Here is a 17,382-nt window from a genome sequence, read left to right as displayed (position 1 = left end):
AGATGTGAGTCTGAGCTTTGTTACTCCATTATCATGCAGTCGTGAAGGAAACAACACTTTAATTGTTTTCTATCTGTGAGATAATGAATTACTCCTCTCTCTAAAACAGAGAGGCAGCAAAAGAAGGAACATGAACACTCATTTCCTTTTCCAGTAAACAATTACAATGCTTGTCAAAGAAGATGACAATTGGAAAAAAAAAAAAACAACAATGTAAAATTTGGTAATAGCTTGGCACTTTCAATATTGCACAAACTCTCACCTAATAATCTCAATAATAGCCTTACTAAAGCTGATTGGTTTCTTGAAATTAATGGTGCTTCCTGTGGGCTATGCTGCTTCTCAGCATGAATTAGACAGGCAAAAAATCCAGTGTCTTACTAAGGAATTGTGAAGAAGATCTACAGTAATTCCCAGGGAGTCCCTTTGCTTAAAAAAAAGTAAAAAAGAAAAGCAAAACCAATCTCAGCCAACAAAATAAAATAGAAAAGGGAGGGTAAGAAAATGTCACACTTAGAAAACAATGAAAGTTTCCACAGGTATTTACCAACTTCTTTACCCTGCACCATGCAAATGTTTAAACACATTCTTACTAGATCTTCCAACAGATAGCAGTTTCCCCCTTGAAGATGACTTCCCCATCTTCTCAAACCTGACTGTACCTCAGATTTTCCTGAAAACACAGGTACTGCCTAAAAATGCCAGAATTTGCCACCAAAATGTGCCACCTGAATTCAGCACCACCTTTGCAATTTGGATTACAAACTCCTTTTCTCAGTCCTCAGCCTTCCACTGCTCACATCCTGAAGGAAAATGCTGAGAGGGGCTGTATTGCTCAGGCTGGCCATAAATACCACCAGCTCTAACACTCATTTAAGAAGGAATTCGTTTTTTTCCATCAAACTTGAGGAGAAAATACCAAACCTCATCCAGTCCCAGAGGAGCTGTCACCCTCCATCCCAACTGCTCACAATCAACTCCCTGCACGAGGGGGCTCTGAACTCTGGCTGTGGCTCTCAGATCCTGCCACAATCAAGGGTGAACAGTGGAAACAGCACCAGGTTTCCCCAGGGAGGATTGCATCCAACCCTTGCCTTGAACTGGAGTTCGGAAAAACTGGCTCTATCTTTTTCACTCAAAGCAGTGAAAAAGCAAGGGTGAGTACAGGCTCTTCCCCAGGCAGGCAAGATTCCATTGGAAAGCCTTTTCCAAAGGTTTAGGATGGACTGTGACACCTTCCAGGTGATCTAAAGCCCTGAGCATCCTCAGCAGACCTTGTTGCACAAGCAGGAGAGCAAGCTTGCCACACAACACCCAGCTTTTGGCTCCCATCCAGCAGAATCACCCAGGAAGCAAGATCTGTTCTGCTGAAGGGCACAGAAGGTCTGTGCCCACAGGAGAGCTGCTCTTCCTGCTTTGGGAAAACTAAATAGGTTGATTGTGTCTGCTACAGGCTCATAAATCCACATCAGCTGCTGTCTCAGGGACAGCCATTGCTCCTCTGGGTGATTTTCTTCCTCACTTAGGGAAGATGAGCAGCTGGTTATGTATATCACAGCTCCAGCAACACACTCACCACTAGCCTTGTGCCACTGAAGGAGCAGGTTTGTGTCATTGAGAGCACAGGAAAGCAGCAGGCAAAGCAGAGGCAGCTCATTTTCTTTTACACCAGCTTATGATACAGACATAAAGGCAAAAAGATGAACCTTCATGAGCAGATTTAGTAAAACCATGTCATCACAAAGCTCCAGGAACTGTGCAGCTCTGAATTTTCCTCTAAAAACACATACAGCTCCACTGATACCAGCAGGGGTACATCAGCTCATACCCACTGAAAATCAAGCACAAAATGAATTGGGGTAACACTAGCATTCAATAGCTTGGTGCTTCTAAGAATTTTAGTGCACATGGCAAGTTTGCAAGGAACATAAAGTTCCTCTGTGCCTGGGCAGAAGCATTATCACAGGGGTTCTCAGCAGCCTGTTCTTGCTTTCATAGCTGGACGTGTCAAACAGACCACAGCCAGCAGATAAGAAATGCCTGCAGAATCAGAGTGCAGATTAGAGAGGCAGCAGCAGCTGAGAGAACCTTCTACCACAGATCAAGGGAGCTGGGAAGAGCTAAGTGCACTTCCAAACTTTACATGACACTCACTCTATTTCATAAATAAACAGGGCATTACAAGGCTGTGAAAACACTGATTTTTTTTTTTTCTCCTGCTTATTGGCCATGTCTCTGTGACATAAGGTGGGGCCAGTGCTGCTGCTCATGGCACTGAAGGGAAAACACAAAGCAAAAGTGAATTGGCCCCTTTCCTCAGCTTAGAGGGGAGTTTTCAAGCACCAGTGCTCATGAGGATATGTGCATCTGTTTTCAGCAAACTGTCACAGCAGTGTGCAAACCTGGAACTCCTATTATGGGGTGCTCTGTGACTGAAAACATGCCTGATGTGTAAATCCCTCCCTGCAATACACACATTACCTAGAACTAACACATGCATAGAGCTTGCCTATCCAGGAACAGATTTGTGTCATGAGTATCAATGCAAGGAATGCAGTAAACAATGCATGGAGAAGGTCTGCAGTATTTCCTTTAGAGTAAGCTCTCATCAGGAGTCCTGTCCTAACACTTTGTCTAAAGGAAGCTATGAAATATGGAAGGGGTCCCGAGTAGAGACCCAAAAAAGGCCAGAAGATCATGAATTTCCCTAATTAAGTCAAACAGGGCTCTGATCAGGCATCCTTTGCCCACACTGGTGGGCACCTGAGGCAGCAGCATCTCCCACCACAGGAGAATCAGCATTTATGGATAACCTGGGGGCTTCAGGCAAGCAAAAATGCTGCATCTCTGGGAAAACCAAAGACAAGCATCTGCTGTCTGGGACAATATGGGCAGAAAGCAGTACAAACTAAGGGAACTTAATTCCCTTTAATAATGTATTGCTTGTTAAACTAATTGATTTGTGTCTGCAAGTGTGGAAAATTAACTTCTTAGGCACCAGGTAGTTCATTTTAATTGTCCTGAATTTCCAGGTGGGAACTCCAACCAGCATTTAAAAACAAAACCCTGTCTGTTTAAGCTGGGTCCATGCAGCTGGATGCCAGCCAGGTTCTGGCAGGTGCTTATCACATCTATGACAATGAGAACATCACTGACAAACAGCACTCTGTAACCCCAGCCAACGTTGAAGAAACTTTCAACAGCCATTGAGATTTCTTAGCTGCTCCCCAGAAGGCAGGGCACAGTGTCTTGCTATTTTATCTTGGCTTTTTTTCTGTTTAGGAACCAATAATGCAAATGGCAGAAATCAGACTACACAACTTTTTACTTTAGTGTCAAAAAACCCGTTTAAAATAAAAATTAAAGATCATGTATCTTCCTCTTCTTCAAAATCCTAGTCCTTTCATCTACAACAATACCACCCTCTGAAAATCACCATTTCCAAAACACATCCTTCTTAGTATGAGAACATAAATTCAAAATGGAAACACCACATGAATGCAACTGTGCTCCTGATGTCAAAACAGGAACAGAATCAGAGTAAACACACAAGATGTACATGTCATTTGTCCTTTCCTGAAAAAGAGTGGTAGGATGCTCTGAATGCTCTTTGCAGCACAACATCTTTTTGTATGGCTTGAACCACTCTCAAGGACTATATTTACCCACTCACAATAAGCCAAATAAAATGGTTTGAAATGAAATTGCCAAACTTAACAAAAATAAAACCACCATTGTGGCAGCTTCAAACCTCCCACCCCATTTCCTGCTCCGCAGATGTGTTTGTGCTGTGATGATGAAACTCCTACAGTGCACACACAGTACAGCAGCTAAGACAAGCATCCAGGGTGCTATTGAATTTCAATAGAAAATCTTACAGCACTTAAAGTACACAGTTATTTTTACCTGGGGTTGTGGTGATTAACAAGCTGTGAATGTCAGACCCACCTAACTCACCCTGAAAGCACAGGAGAGGGAACCAAGGAGCAGGTCCTTAGCACCACTTACTGAAACAATACAGAAGTAAGAATTATTATTATTGCTGGCTCCACTATGGCACTTCAATTCAGCTGAAAATCTGCCCTGCCATAACACAAAGGTAACTCGGGTGCCTCAGGAGACGAAACAACCAGCATTTTCTTCAGCTCAGTTTATAACATACCTTGCAAGATGAAACTATGAGAAATCAACTTTCTCTGTATCCCTCACATACACAAGTGCTTTCAATTCACAGCTCTGCCTTCTCCTCCTCTCCCCATGAAAGTGTCAGAATGTTATGAATATCAATTAAGATAAGACTGTGGTACTAAAGGCTTAACATGCCTCACTACCTAATATCTGCATGCCTGCGTGGCTAAGCATCAGGCCAAAGCAGGAGACAGTGTCTGCTTCAGGAAAAAGCCTGTAGCTGGGAATTACCTTCCAGTGGAAAATATTTAACCAGATGGGAATGTTATTTATACGTGATGCTTCCCATTAGCAGTGACTAACATTTACACAATGAAATATCTCCTTATTACAGCACTGGAGTTATTACATACTTTTAATACTTAGCACTGTTGTTTGGTTTTTTTCCTTCCCCAGCCTATACTTTCAAGTCATCTATGCAAGAATCACTGAACTATTATGGTCTGGCGACCTGCTTAGCACGAAGCAAGGCAGCAGCCAGAAGATAAGAAGGGAAGAGAGGCAGTGTTGGGGACTGGAGTTCGTCACGGAGTTGTGATTCATCACAAATTTATGTGGGATGCTGCGTAGCACGGGCAAAATCCAAGGACACACAGACGCATTTTCTTTTCTGCATATAGGTGGGGCTCAGTTCACAGGATTTCCCCTTCCTCTGACTAGATGGATCTTCAAGGTTGCTTATCCGACAGGGAACATGGGTTGGAAAGGCTCTGGGAAAACCAGAGTTCACCCCAGCTGAGGGTGGGTCAGTGCTATCTCCTCAGGACAGCCCAGGCTGCAAAAGCTTCAGCACAGGAATTTTTTGGACCTGCAAAATTCAGCATGAGTCAGTGTGTGGTCATGCAAAAGCCAAATTTTCCTTCCACAAGACCTTGTGCTTAAAGTTACGGTATGTCCAGTGCATGTGTCTTTTTAAAGAATATTTATTTCATGTCCAGCAGCTCAAAGTCTTGGCACAGCCATTTGGCAGGCCCAGCTCCCACACCTGGGACAGCTGGAGGTTACCAAGGCTTGGGGAGAAGGATGTTTTGGCAGCCTGGACTGCTGCCACCTCAGGACTGCACTGGTCAAGAGTAATGTGGTTATAGAATAAAAAGATGGGCTTGATGGAGTGATGCAAAACAGAAAAACTTTTAATAAACAACAAAAACAGCAAACAAGACAACCCAAAGGGCAGGAACAGGAGCACTCCAAAAAGCAAGGTCCAGGGTGGATAAAAGGTAGGTTGGGGCAGAATCTGAGGGTGAGGGTCCAATGAGGAAAAAGGGTTAGGAATATTTAAATACTTGCAGTAAATCTTAACCAATAACAAGAAGGGGAACAGAGAACCTTCTAGCACCAATCCTCATAAGGATGAAACTCTTTACATACTGATTCCCAGGGGGCAACACTGATGGAGTTCTGCTCACCCTAAGTTAAGTGAAGGTCTACAGACTGGACTCCCATAGTTTGAAGATTATCCTTGTGATCTAATCAACTCCCTCCCAGGATATACCCTTGACAGTGAACAGAAAGAGAGCAGAATTTATGAACCACAAGGACATTTGGCAGATGTACTCCCAAGAAAAGGATGAAACTAATAAAGCCACCACAGCAACTGTGATGAATCAGCTCCAACTGCGTAAAAGGCACCAACTCGTGGCCACCCACCCAAAAAATGCCCCAACCCAGAAGAAAAGGGTGACTGAGCATATGGACTAACTAGCATGGGAAGCAAGAAATGCATGAGCCAATGGAAGATGTAATACTAATTAATAAGATAAGTAGGTAACTTGCAGCCAATGAACATCGATGCCTTTGTTTGCTAAAGTATAGAAATAGTGAAAAGTTTTGGTAATCTCTGTGGTGGCTTTGGGGGTTTGCCACCCAGCTCCCCTTTCTGTGCAGAACTGTAAATAAATCAAATACCTCAAATCTCTGTGTAGATTGGCCTCCTGCACACCAGGTAAAAGAATTTAATTTGGCACATCTCCACAGCACCAGGCTGCTCCCTCTCCAACAACAGCTGCCCTATGGGCTGGCACAAACCCAGAGAGGGGCCAGGGCACATCACCTGGCTGCCTTCCACCCAGCATCTCTTCCTCAGCCTTCCCTGTGCCCTCAGGCTGCAGGCTGGCAGGGCAGAAGCCCTTCTTACCATGGCAGCAGTAAAAGGGCAAACCCAGCTCTGCAGCACCCATCCACAGTGCCCTCATTAAACCCCTGTGAGCACAGCCCTGCTGAGGCAGCAGCTCTCAGAGCTGGTGTGTTGGCTGGCTGCACCTCAAGCTGAAAGCAATTAAAGCTGCTGCTGAGCTCCCCAGGGCCAGCCCTTGTTTGGGAGGTCAGGGCTGGCAGGGCAGAGTGAGAGCATGTCCAGCCAGCACGTCCCTGTGCAGGCAGCCTGGCCAGGGGACAGCAGCATCCCACCAAAGGAACCCACAGGAGCAGCACAGAGCTCTCCTGTCTGAGCCTGGCTCTCCAAACCCCAGAGAGCTCAGGGGAAAATAAATATGGAAAGGAAATTCCCCCGTGCCCATTTCTTCCTCCTTGGCCTGTTTGTCTCTGTTTAATGGGATCATGTGGTAGGACTGGGCAAAACTTGAATGACCATCTTGTGCTTCCCTTCTTTTTAAAATAGGAGCACATTTTGATACACATTTTGCCTTTAGGAAAACTTTCCTTGCAGACATAATCATTAAAAAGGGATACATGACCTAGACTGCAGAAAAAACTCTGTTCTCAGAAAGCTGTATCAGTGTTTTACTGTCAAATTGAAAGGATATTTTCCATGATGATCTGTCTTGGGTGACTTGAACACTTTTCTATCATCCAGATTATTTATAAAAGAACATGCTTACTAATCCTTCAGATGACAAAAGCTTTAAGGAAGTTTGACAACAGAGCTGGAATGAACATGATTTTGATAAAGCTGAAGAACAAACAGTTTAGAAAATGTAACCTAGTGAAGAAAAAAATGCAGTGGTCTACATTGAGTAAGGATAAGCACCTGTATGAAACAGGGAAGGGTGTGGCAGTGGCACAGGAATTCTTCTGGGATGTTTGTAAGGAATCTTAAAATTAATATGTGTCAAGGTCATATTGATGCAAATAGACTTAGATCATAAATGCAGTATCTGTAAGAAATCCCTATGGAGCAAAAATAACAGGAGAGCCATGAGTCCTTAGCCTCTGGCTGAAGTACTGCCCTCACAGAGCTACAGAACAGTCAGGGAGCCAAGAGTGTCAAAGGAGCAGAAACTAGGACAGGAGGCATTTGTCATCATTCTTTCAACCATGCTGCACAAAGTGAGGATTGAATGAAAAGATAATTAACTGTCAGGTGCAAGGAGGACTTTGCAAAACCAAGAAGGAATCCTCCAGGTATTACCTCCCTAAAGGAAAGGGTTAAAGCAATGACCTAAGATGTCAGTAGTGAGGGTCAGAACATCAAAAGGGGTGAGGGGATGCTCAAAGCACTAATGAGATTGCTCGGGTAGGCTGAGGAGCCACCACCATCAGCTGCTGGTTAAAGCAGGCTGGACAGACCTCTGCCAGGAGTGACACACTTGGAGATGGTGGGACCAGACCCGTGTTCACTGAGGCTCCAGTTCTGCTCACTGGCAAGGGTGGAGGTGAGGGCGTTGCTGAGTCAGCCCTCCCCAGGTCACATCAAGCATCCACTCAGCTTTTTGCTACCCTCTGCCTGCAGGAATGCAAACACCAGGCAGTTTCAGGAGGTTAACCAGTCCTCCAAACAGCACTGCTTAAAATGCCTCCCCTCCTCCTGGGTCTATAAGCAATCTCAGAATATGAAATGCAAAATTGGAGTTAAGTCTGAGTGGTCACAGGAAATACAAAATCATTTACTCTGACTCGAAGGGTTTATGTGAATTCAGTCAGAACCTTCTGAAGTGCATGCCTCAGATCAGGCCATTAAGTCCCTACACAGAAGCCTAAATCAGTGGCCTCATTTTCAAACACACACTGAGCACTCAGCAGCTCCTGGAGCATCCAAGAGGAGATGGTGATTGCTTGTCACATCTGAGAACTTGTGCCACTTTGGCTTTCAAGTGTCAACCTGGAAGCACTTTTCTATGCAATTTTTCACAGTCCTAATCTTGGTGTGTTGTGAACACCTTCCCTAGATTTTTTATTTTCCTTGTAATGTAAACATAAATATTTCACATTAAAGCAACTCCAAAGCTCTAACTCTAGAAATCTTCAATAGGTGCAGAACTTCAGGTTGAGCACTACAGCACACTGAAGATTTTACCATATCAAACAGAGTTTGCACTCCCACATCCCCTCCTGCATTCATAATTACATTCTGACTCACATTAGAATCACATTCAGGTCCCAGTCCTGCTTTGGAAATTTCATGGCTGCAGGCAGGGAGGTACCTTCCATTGCACAGCACCCATCTCTGGGTAAGCAATGTGGAATCATTATTGCCACAGCCAAGGGATGGATTCCTCACCATTTCAATGCACCTGAACCTGTGGCTGCAAAAGCCTGCTGTGCAAAATCCTCAACAGCCTCTTTAATAAAAGGAGGTGCAAAAAGGAACACTGTTCTAGCATCAAATGGAGAGATTTTCTTACTCTCTCTCTGAAACAATGCTGGATTTTTCAGAGCTTAGGGATAGAACAACTATGCTCTAAGAGGGATAAGAATTGGTTACCTGCTCTAGAGAAAAATCAATTTTACTCCCAAACTTTTTTTTTTGTTTTAAATGCAAAATGCATCAAACACATGCTTTGAATTGGAATTCCCAATTTTTCCCAGACTCTAAGAGCACATTTCAGGAATTTAGCCGGGAGGATGCACAGCCAATAACAGATGCTTGGAGCACTAATTAATGCTCAAAAATAGGAGAAAGGGATCCACTTAAAATGTTACCCTGTTACTATGGAACACACGTGTTCGGCCAGCATTCCCAGGGTAGCAGCATGTCCACAGCAGGGAAAGGAAGAGCTTTAATTTGCTTTAATGACTGCTTTTCCTTGGATTAGCAGATAATTTTCTTTAGTCTACTGCATTTATGTCAGGTGGTTTATTTTAGAGAGCTGCAATTCATACAGCATCAAGTTTGCTCTCCTTTCCCCCATTCCTCTTCATAAACAGTTATGAGATTTATACAGAATCACACATATACAGAGAATAAGAATCCAATCCTGACCTGAACTCCTTAGATTTCAGCTATTTTAAATTAAGTACAAGGTAATTACAAATCCATTTATTGTATACTAAGGACATATTTCTTATGAGAGCTTTATTTGGAGTGTATTTATGCTGTCCTCTCATTTCTTCACCTAGAAATCAAAATATCCCAAGGATATCCATGAACCATGCTGAAACTGGAACCACAGCCAGCAAGTACCTGCTGATCTAAGAGATCAGATGCAAACATCAACAGCTGCCCTTATTTCAGTAATTTCCACTTCATAGCTATTAAAAAATTACTTTTTTTATCTTCACATTAAAAATCCTACCTGACAATGAAAAAAAATTCACTCCCACTTCCAGTAAGTCACCCCAACATGCAGCAGCTATAAATCTGGATATAATTCTGTAAGTTACATATATTATTAATAAATAATAATTATAAATCTGTCACACATGACACCTCCAGTTCCTCAGGCTGAAGTCAAACACCTGCCTCTGCAGTGCCTGAGAAGGCAACAACACAGCCAGTAAACATTTCCCCAGTCTTATCCCTCTCTGTACATATTTTAGCACCTTCTAGAAACAAATTGTCAGCTGGAAATAAACCAACAGAAGAATCAACATCAACAGGCTGAAGCAGCCACAGATCTGAAGGTGTAGCAGTTCTGCAGGAGGCTAACAATATGAATGTAACTTTATATTATTATTAGTTATATATTTCAAGAAATTATTTTGAATGTTTCACCTTTTACCAGAAGTTTTTGTTACCATTTTGTCTGAAGTCAGAGAAAGAACTAGCAGTGGGCTTCTCTTAAAAATTTGGTTGCATTTCAGGGTGAATAAATAAATCTTAAACCAGTTGTATCTATTAGCTAGTCCAGTCAGAGATGCTCAGAACAATGTAGGCAATGACAGGACTTGTGCTTAAAAGCAAATCCTAAATGACCACCATTGAGGAGTTGCTTTGGGCAGAAGTTGGGCTGGTGGGCAGGTCCAGCCTGGTGCTAGGCTCCACACAGAACCTCCTGAACATCTGCTGTCAGCCACAGGAGGGCAAAGCGAGCCTGACCAAACACAGAGACCAAGGAGAGCAGCCAAACGGGGCAGGATCACACGAGGGGAGAGGGAGAAGGTGGCAGGACCAGCTAGAGGAAACACAGACTATTCCCAGACATCCTCCAGACCAAGCTCCCACTCCTCATTAGCAGCAGGAGCCATCAGACAATCCAGAGAGGAGCAGCCAGTCACTCAAAGGGATTTGGGGACCAGACTGCCTTTGTGCAAGCCCAGTCCCAACTGGCAGCTCTCTGCACACCAGAAAATTTGGTCCAAACCCCTCAATAGCCACAGAGCCATTTGCCAGCACTGATTTCCAAGTAAACTTATGGCAGACACAGCGGCTATTCATAACTCTGCCTCAATCAAAAACAATTTTGTGATGTGAAAGAATACTCTTTTTTCATAAAGGCTGGCATGCCCCCAGCAATCAGTGAACTCCCTGGCAGCTGGCCAGGCACATCCACTGGTGGCAGCAGTAATTCCTCCTCATTATAATGTTTGTGTGTGCATAGATGCGAGCCAGGTGAATTCACAGTATGCATTAGGAAGACAAATAGATCACATACAGCAAAGGGTTGAGAAGGTGACTCTGAAGATTTTGTCACTAGATGAAAGCATGATCCAAATATACTGTTCTCAAGATTTTGGAGCTCCCAAATTTATTGCCAGAGGTCTGCTAGACCTTGGCCTTTTACTTTGGCCACAGTTTTCCTTCAGTTTTCATTAAATGGATAATAAAGGTAACCAGTGCATGATTTGTTTTGTAACTCTCTTTTAATTTAAACACTCTAGAAACTTTTTTTTAAGAGTAAATCTGATTTTTACCTTAGAAAGCTAAAGCAGATCATTCCTAGATTTGCTGAAGGACCTGAGAGAAATAAAGGGTGCTTTTTCTATACATTTTTCATCCTAGTTTAGAGCTGTTATATACAGGTTTATTTTTTCCCCTCTTGAACAAATTCTCTTTTCTCACTATCAAAAAATCAAGTCTTGGGGGGACCCAACAGAGCAGAAAAGATGCTGTGTTTTAATTTGTTCCTTGTGTGTTTACATCATCCAAAGGAAAAATTATTTCAGCACACACATGACCAGAAAGACTAAAGGCTGCCTCTAACTGCACTGGCACTGCACTTTTACCAAGGTGAACTCTTCTCAATGTGCACATGCCAACAGCCATGGTCAAAACAGCTTGGCTAAAAATCCATGTCTTCTAGCCTGAAAGAAGCCCAGTATTTCAAATGTAAGAGTCATACAAAAACAGAGACACTTTTCAGAATGATCCTTTTCGCCCTGAGTGATATCTCAAAAATAGGGGAAAACATTCCTTCATGTTCCACCTTAAAAATAAAAGGCAGCTGGGAATAGCTGCCACTGGCACTCCAATATTATCACTCTGGTTTCCTCCAAAGAAATCATGGCCTCTAAAGCTAAAAAGCTTTATAATGAGGGGTTGTGTACCTTGGCCTTGTGGTTTTCAAGCCAGATGCACCCCCCGTTGAACACCCCCATGCTTTCAGGCCAATTTTACTTGATGAAAGCAGTCTGATCACAAGACTGGAATCTTGAGGCCTTAGGAAAATAGTGACCATCATGAGACTGCCTTGCAGTGGAACAGGGATGAATTGGGAAGGGGAGAGGTCTTTAAGCACAGAGGCTGTTTCCTATCCCTGCCATTTGCCTGCTTGTGCAGGGAGCACGTTCCTGCCTTCTCCCCTCAGGTGGCAGGCAGTTCATCCAAGAATTGAATTTGCAATTTCCAGGTGTATTTCAAAAGGAATTTGAGAGATCCTCAGCCTGTCTGCAGGTATTTCAATCCCATCACTCAGACAGGAACTGAGCAGCTGCTACATTAAAGGGAAAGCCCCCGCATCAGAAGCAGAAAAGAGGAGGATGTTACAAGCAGACCTGAGCAAAAGACAGCTTATGATTTAGTCATGAGGAGGTAATTAGGGGTGTAAGAGCACTGGAATACCCTAGCAGATACTTTCTTTGAGGCCTCCACCTTGGGAAGGCAAGAGGCTCTGCTGCAAACGTGTGCAGGATCTATGTTAGCTCTTCTTGTCACAGATCCCTGCTCAATTCCAGGCTCCCACACTGAGACTGGCTAAAGGAGGACTTGGTGAAGAAAACTGGTGCCACCAGGCTGGTGTCAAACTAAATCTGAAGAACAGTTAAAGTAACAGGGATGACTGACTTTTACAACACCTGGGAAAGGGTACTGAACCTGAGGTAACCTGTCCTGATGCATTCAGGCTTGCTATTAAATTGCCCCAGTTACATCTTCCCAGCTGAGGATTTTTAGCTCACAGTGCAGTGGGGTTGCAGACAGGCAGGAGAAATGCCTGAGGCAAGAAAGGAAAGAAGGTGTGAAGAACCAAAGAAGTGCTGCTGGACTGTGGGATGCAAGAACATGCATAGAGGCAGAACAAAAGAGTGCTATTCCAAAATGATGGGAGGGACAGGAACAGCTGAGCCAGAGATAACAGGAGTCAGCAGGGGAAGGAGCTCAGGTCAGACAGAAGCAGGAGGATTTCACCCTGGAAAGTTTTAAGTGACAAAGAGAGGTACTGGGGGTTAGCAAATAGAGGAAAAGAAGGGAAAGGCAGAGTTTCTATACAAAGCTGCTTTGAGGGAGGTCAAGCTCCTTGCATTTGGTGGGCGGGGGAGGTGGATAAGAAACACTTTTTTAAATCCTTGTGCTGCTTTATGATCTTTTGAGTTGGGTTGAGCTTAATTCACTATTTGCATATAATTAGTTTTTGCTGCTAGGTGGTCATATTTGCCATTTTGAGTCTAATTAATCATTAGGCACCTGGAGTCTTTGTACTGACATTTGAGAGATTCAATATCTAAAGTTTGCTTTGGTTCTTTGGTTTGTGTCTTTGCTGAAAACAAAACCAGGGGCAGATGTAACACTGCATGCACATAACCTTCAAACCTTGACAATGAGGTATCTTTATAAGCTTTTCATGTATGCACTTCTAAGTCTACACTCAGAATGTCTTTCACTGCAACTACTCATCTATTTGGTGCAGAAATAGATTTTTGAAAGCTAAATACACTACAAAGGATGTGAGGGAGTAAAAATACTTTGCTGTCTGTATATGTTTAATCAGGGAGCCTTCTCAGTCACTCCTAGCCAGAGAAGGATTCAGCATCGCCAGGGTAAGTTTTCTGAGCATCAAGGGCAGCAAACTCTGGGAAATGGCACAGCTCAGAGACTGACAGACAGCAGGATAGAAATCCTGGAAGTGTGGCTTCAGTTCAACCCAGTTTTACATGGAACAGAATGAGGTGTCTGATAAAATGAGGTGTTCCCAAGGGGACAGGATACAGTCGGTACACGGGGGAGGAGGAGGAGTCTCAAACTCAGCTGGACTCAGCCCAGCAGAAACCTCGAGGCCATACCCTTCATAATCTTTAGGCAAGTAATTAAGTATTGAGTAAACACTAGTTAGTCATCTAAGCAGACAACAGGAATTAAAAGGCTAAAATTTTTAAGAGGAAAATCTAAATATCAAAACTCACAAAATTTTCAGTACTCCCTGAGTGAATCACACAGCAGAAATAAGGCACATTTCTAACACTGCTTTACTAGAGCAGCACTTTGCATTTTTGCCATTACCATTACAGTAATAGTTTTGATTGACAGAAGCTCAGTTTTAATTAGCCAGATCAACCAAGGCACAACATCAGCATTTCTGAAAGCATCTGAAAAAGCAGCCTACTTCTGCAAGAAAAGCTTATTTTCATTTGAAGATTAAAGGTTCTAGAGAGCAGTAATATGTTTCTATCTGCCGTTTCAAAAGGAAAACTTGAAAACATCAGGCAGCAGCACATGAGAGATTAAAAGATACAAGAAGATAACTCACAACCAATCCTGTTTCTCATAGGTCTTTCTTCCTTAATCCTGTCCAGTGACAGCCTTTAACAGAACAGTATAACTGCATTAATCAAGGATTATTAGCAAGAGATCTTAATGCAGTTTCCCCCATCCATCTCGTATGCACTCTGGAAGTGCCACCATCCCCACAATCAGCAACAAGAGAACCACACAATATAAAGCAAAGATACTCCTCCTTGGCAGAGCAGGCTGTGTGCTGGGCCATGGCCAGCAGAGGAGCTGGAGCAGGGCAAGGTCTGCTCCTTGGCTCCAGTGGCTGGAGATCACTGCTGCTTTTCCCTGGGCTCGACTTCAGCACTGTGTTGTGCAAGGAGGGCAGCTGGCAAGGGAGGGGAGGAAACAAATGGCACAAATATCACATCTACCTTAACTTTTCTCTTCCAGCCTGTCTGAGGAAGGCCTTGATTAATCCACAAATGTGGCAAATGTAGTAGGAAAGCTTTCCAAACCCCATTATCCCCCCTGCTTCTATCCCAAGTAATGTTCTTGCTGATTGAGACATGTTAAAGCAAGTAACATATTCCTGGAGCACATTGCTTTTCCAGACAGCATTGCTGCTTGCAGATAGAGTGCTTTCAATTACAGCTGCTCAGGAGAGCAGGCAGGGAGGCTGGGCAGGAGGCACACACACACAGTGTCTTCAGCAAATCAGTGCCACAGTCACCATGGAGGAAGAGAGTAGCTGTGCCTGATGCACTTGCAGAACAGGACAAGCAGAAGCAAAATGTGCTCTGCCTTGTGAACACACCCAGCTATTTTTACACCCAAACCAGATGTTTCCACTTTGATGAAAGCAGTCCAATTTTTTTTTTTTTTTTTTTTTTTTTTTTTTTTTTTTTTGTTTCAATGTGAAACAGCCGCAGCTAAAAACCTTGAAAGCTGCAGCAAACAGAAATCATCATTCCCTGGACAGCTGGGACAGGGTGATTGCCAGCTACAAGGCATGGAAAGAAACCCTTGCAGAAAATATTCCTACAGCCAGACTTAACCACTTAGGTTTCCCACCCCTCAGCTTCATAGTCTCCTTACAATGAGGTGTCCATGAGCATTAATATCTTCTGTTGAGTGGACCTACTAACTAACTAGCTGTTCATAGGGATCCTTTCTGAAGAAAAAGCTAGGCCAAATATTTCCATATAATAATTTAGATTCTACAACCCCACAGTTAACCACTGGAAACACCAGGACAGAGTTCCTCTGGCAGTGGAAGTCCTGATGGCCTTGTGCTCCTGCACATAGTTAACTCTGCCTCTGATTTAGACCAGATTTCCCCCAAAACAACCATCTGCAAAACTTACAGGACACATTTACAGTCTGACTGATAAACTATGCAATTGTACATTCAGCGTGCAAGGACTTGTTAGAGACCCAGCTTTGGCTTAAATCCTCTTTTCCCTTTATTTTTAGCAGTCATGTTTCAGCTGCTTTAGCTGAAACCAGGGGCTTTGTCACTTCTGCATCAGCAAGGTTTTCACTTTCTGTCACAGCCAGTTAATGGGATACAGAACATGGAGCCCAACATCTGATTGCTTTGCTGTCCTCCCATGTTTTCTCCAGAGCTCATTTTGAGCGAGCACAGCTCACTCCTCTTGCAGCAAGACTGGGGCAGCCACCAGCAGCAAACCCTGGGCATCACACTGGGGCATCCCTCTGCTACACAGCCTGTCCAAGTGCCACCTCCCAGGCAAAACCCCAGGGCTGGGGAAGTGGCACACCTGACAGGACACTGCTGTTTGGTACTGGCTATTGAGAGGGGCTGCATTTAACAGGCAGATTCTTCTTCTCGGATCCCTGTAGCCTGAACACGTGCTGCAATCTTGGAAAAGCTGCTCCAGCTTTCCAGGAGCATAGCAAACTTGCACCACCTATCGACACAAGAGAGCCACTGGTTTGGGGCCAGGAAGGCAGCGCAGCAATCCAGGAGTGCCCCCAGCATCTGTTATAATGGACTTTGAAAAGCAGCACTCCCTCTTAGCAGCTGTTTGACACCAGGGTGCACACAGTGGCCGTATCCCTGCCACCATCCCAGAGCAGAGGGAGACCTGGAGATCCTGGGCTGGCCGAGGTGTGCTGCTGCCTCTTTGGAACCTGCTGTGCCTTACTGAGGGTGTCTTGTTCCTCCTCACCTCTGGCTCAGGCATTTCTGAATTCGTTGTCACAAAGAGCCCTGGCCATAAACCTTTATTTCTCCTTCCCATGTATTCCATGAACTCAAAGGCAACATCATCTCCAATTTAATTTATTCCTACTGTACAGCAAACTCAGTTTACAGCACTGACCCTGCAAGGAAGGGGTGCCCATCCCTTGTGCAGGCTGCAGACATCCCTGGCACCTCTGCACCACTGAGCCTCTCCTGCACACTCCACAGCAGGCACTGACACAATGCTATTATCAGAAATACTACATCATACAACATTTTCTCCCAGCATCATCTCTCCTCCGTGTGCAGCACAAGGCCACGGATACTTTGGGAGGCAGTCCCAGGTGGTGACATCTGCAGTGACTCCTTTGAACACCAGTCACAGCTATGAGCACTGAACAATAGTCACACAGTGCCTGCCAGCAACCAAAGGATGCTATTTCTTCCTCACCTTTGACCACATCTCAGTGCCCTCAGGTCAGGGTCTCTGCAGAGGGGGATCTCAGTGGCCTGAGAGCACAGCAGCCTCTCAAAGAACAGAGCTGGCATAGCAGAGATGGACATCAGTCCTGCCCAGGGTGCAGGAGCTGGGGAGATTTTCTTTTTCTGTTCCTTGGAGCCAGAAGGGAGAAGTCAAACACCTCAGAACAAGAGCTCCACAGGAACACAGGATGTCTGGCCAGGCTCTTCCCAGACAATTTAGTTGCTATTCAGCATGCCCCACGTTTTGACCACAGAAATGGCACATTAATTCCACTGTAATGCACTGTGCTTCCTAATGTGGATATTATGGATCTGCTTCATGGGATAATTTTAACTTGCAGGCTACAGCATTATCAGTGCACATTACACTTTTACTCCTTCAAAGCTGTGTACTCACTGGGAAAATCTGGTTTTATTTATCCCATTTCCCCCTCTGTGCTTGGCTTTCTACCTGCACTGA

At 44.1% G+C, this 17,382-nt stretch overlaps 1 long non-coding RNA gene across 1 annotated transcript; it reads right to left on the bottom strand.

Annotated features, from left to right (window-relative positions):
* Positions 1-5,097: 5,097 nt before the first annotated feature.
* Positions 5,098-6,991, bottom strand: LOC306804753. The gene is made up of 2 exons (XR_013774989.1): positions 6,880-6,991; positions 5,098-5,589 (listed from the first exon to the last, which is right to left on the bottom strand). It is a non-coding gene; the product is annotated as an uncharacterized lncRNA (long non-coding RNA).
* Positions 6,992-17,382: the final 10,391 nt, after the last annotated feature.

This window comes from Erithacus rubecula, assembly GCF_903797595.1.
Source record: "Erithacus rubecula genome assembly, chromosome: 8".
Classification (NCBI taxonomy): Eukaryota; Metazoa; Chordata; class Aves; order Passeriformes; family Muscicapidae; genus Erithacus; species Erithacus rubecula.
Note: the sequence above shows the minus strand (reverse complement) of the source record. Positions and strands in the feature narration are given on the sequence as shown.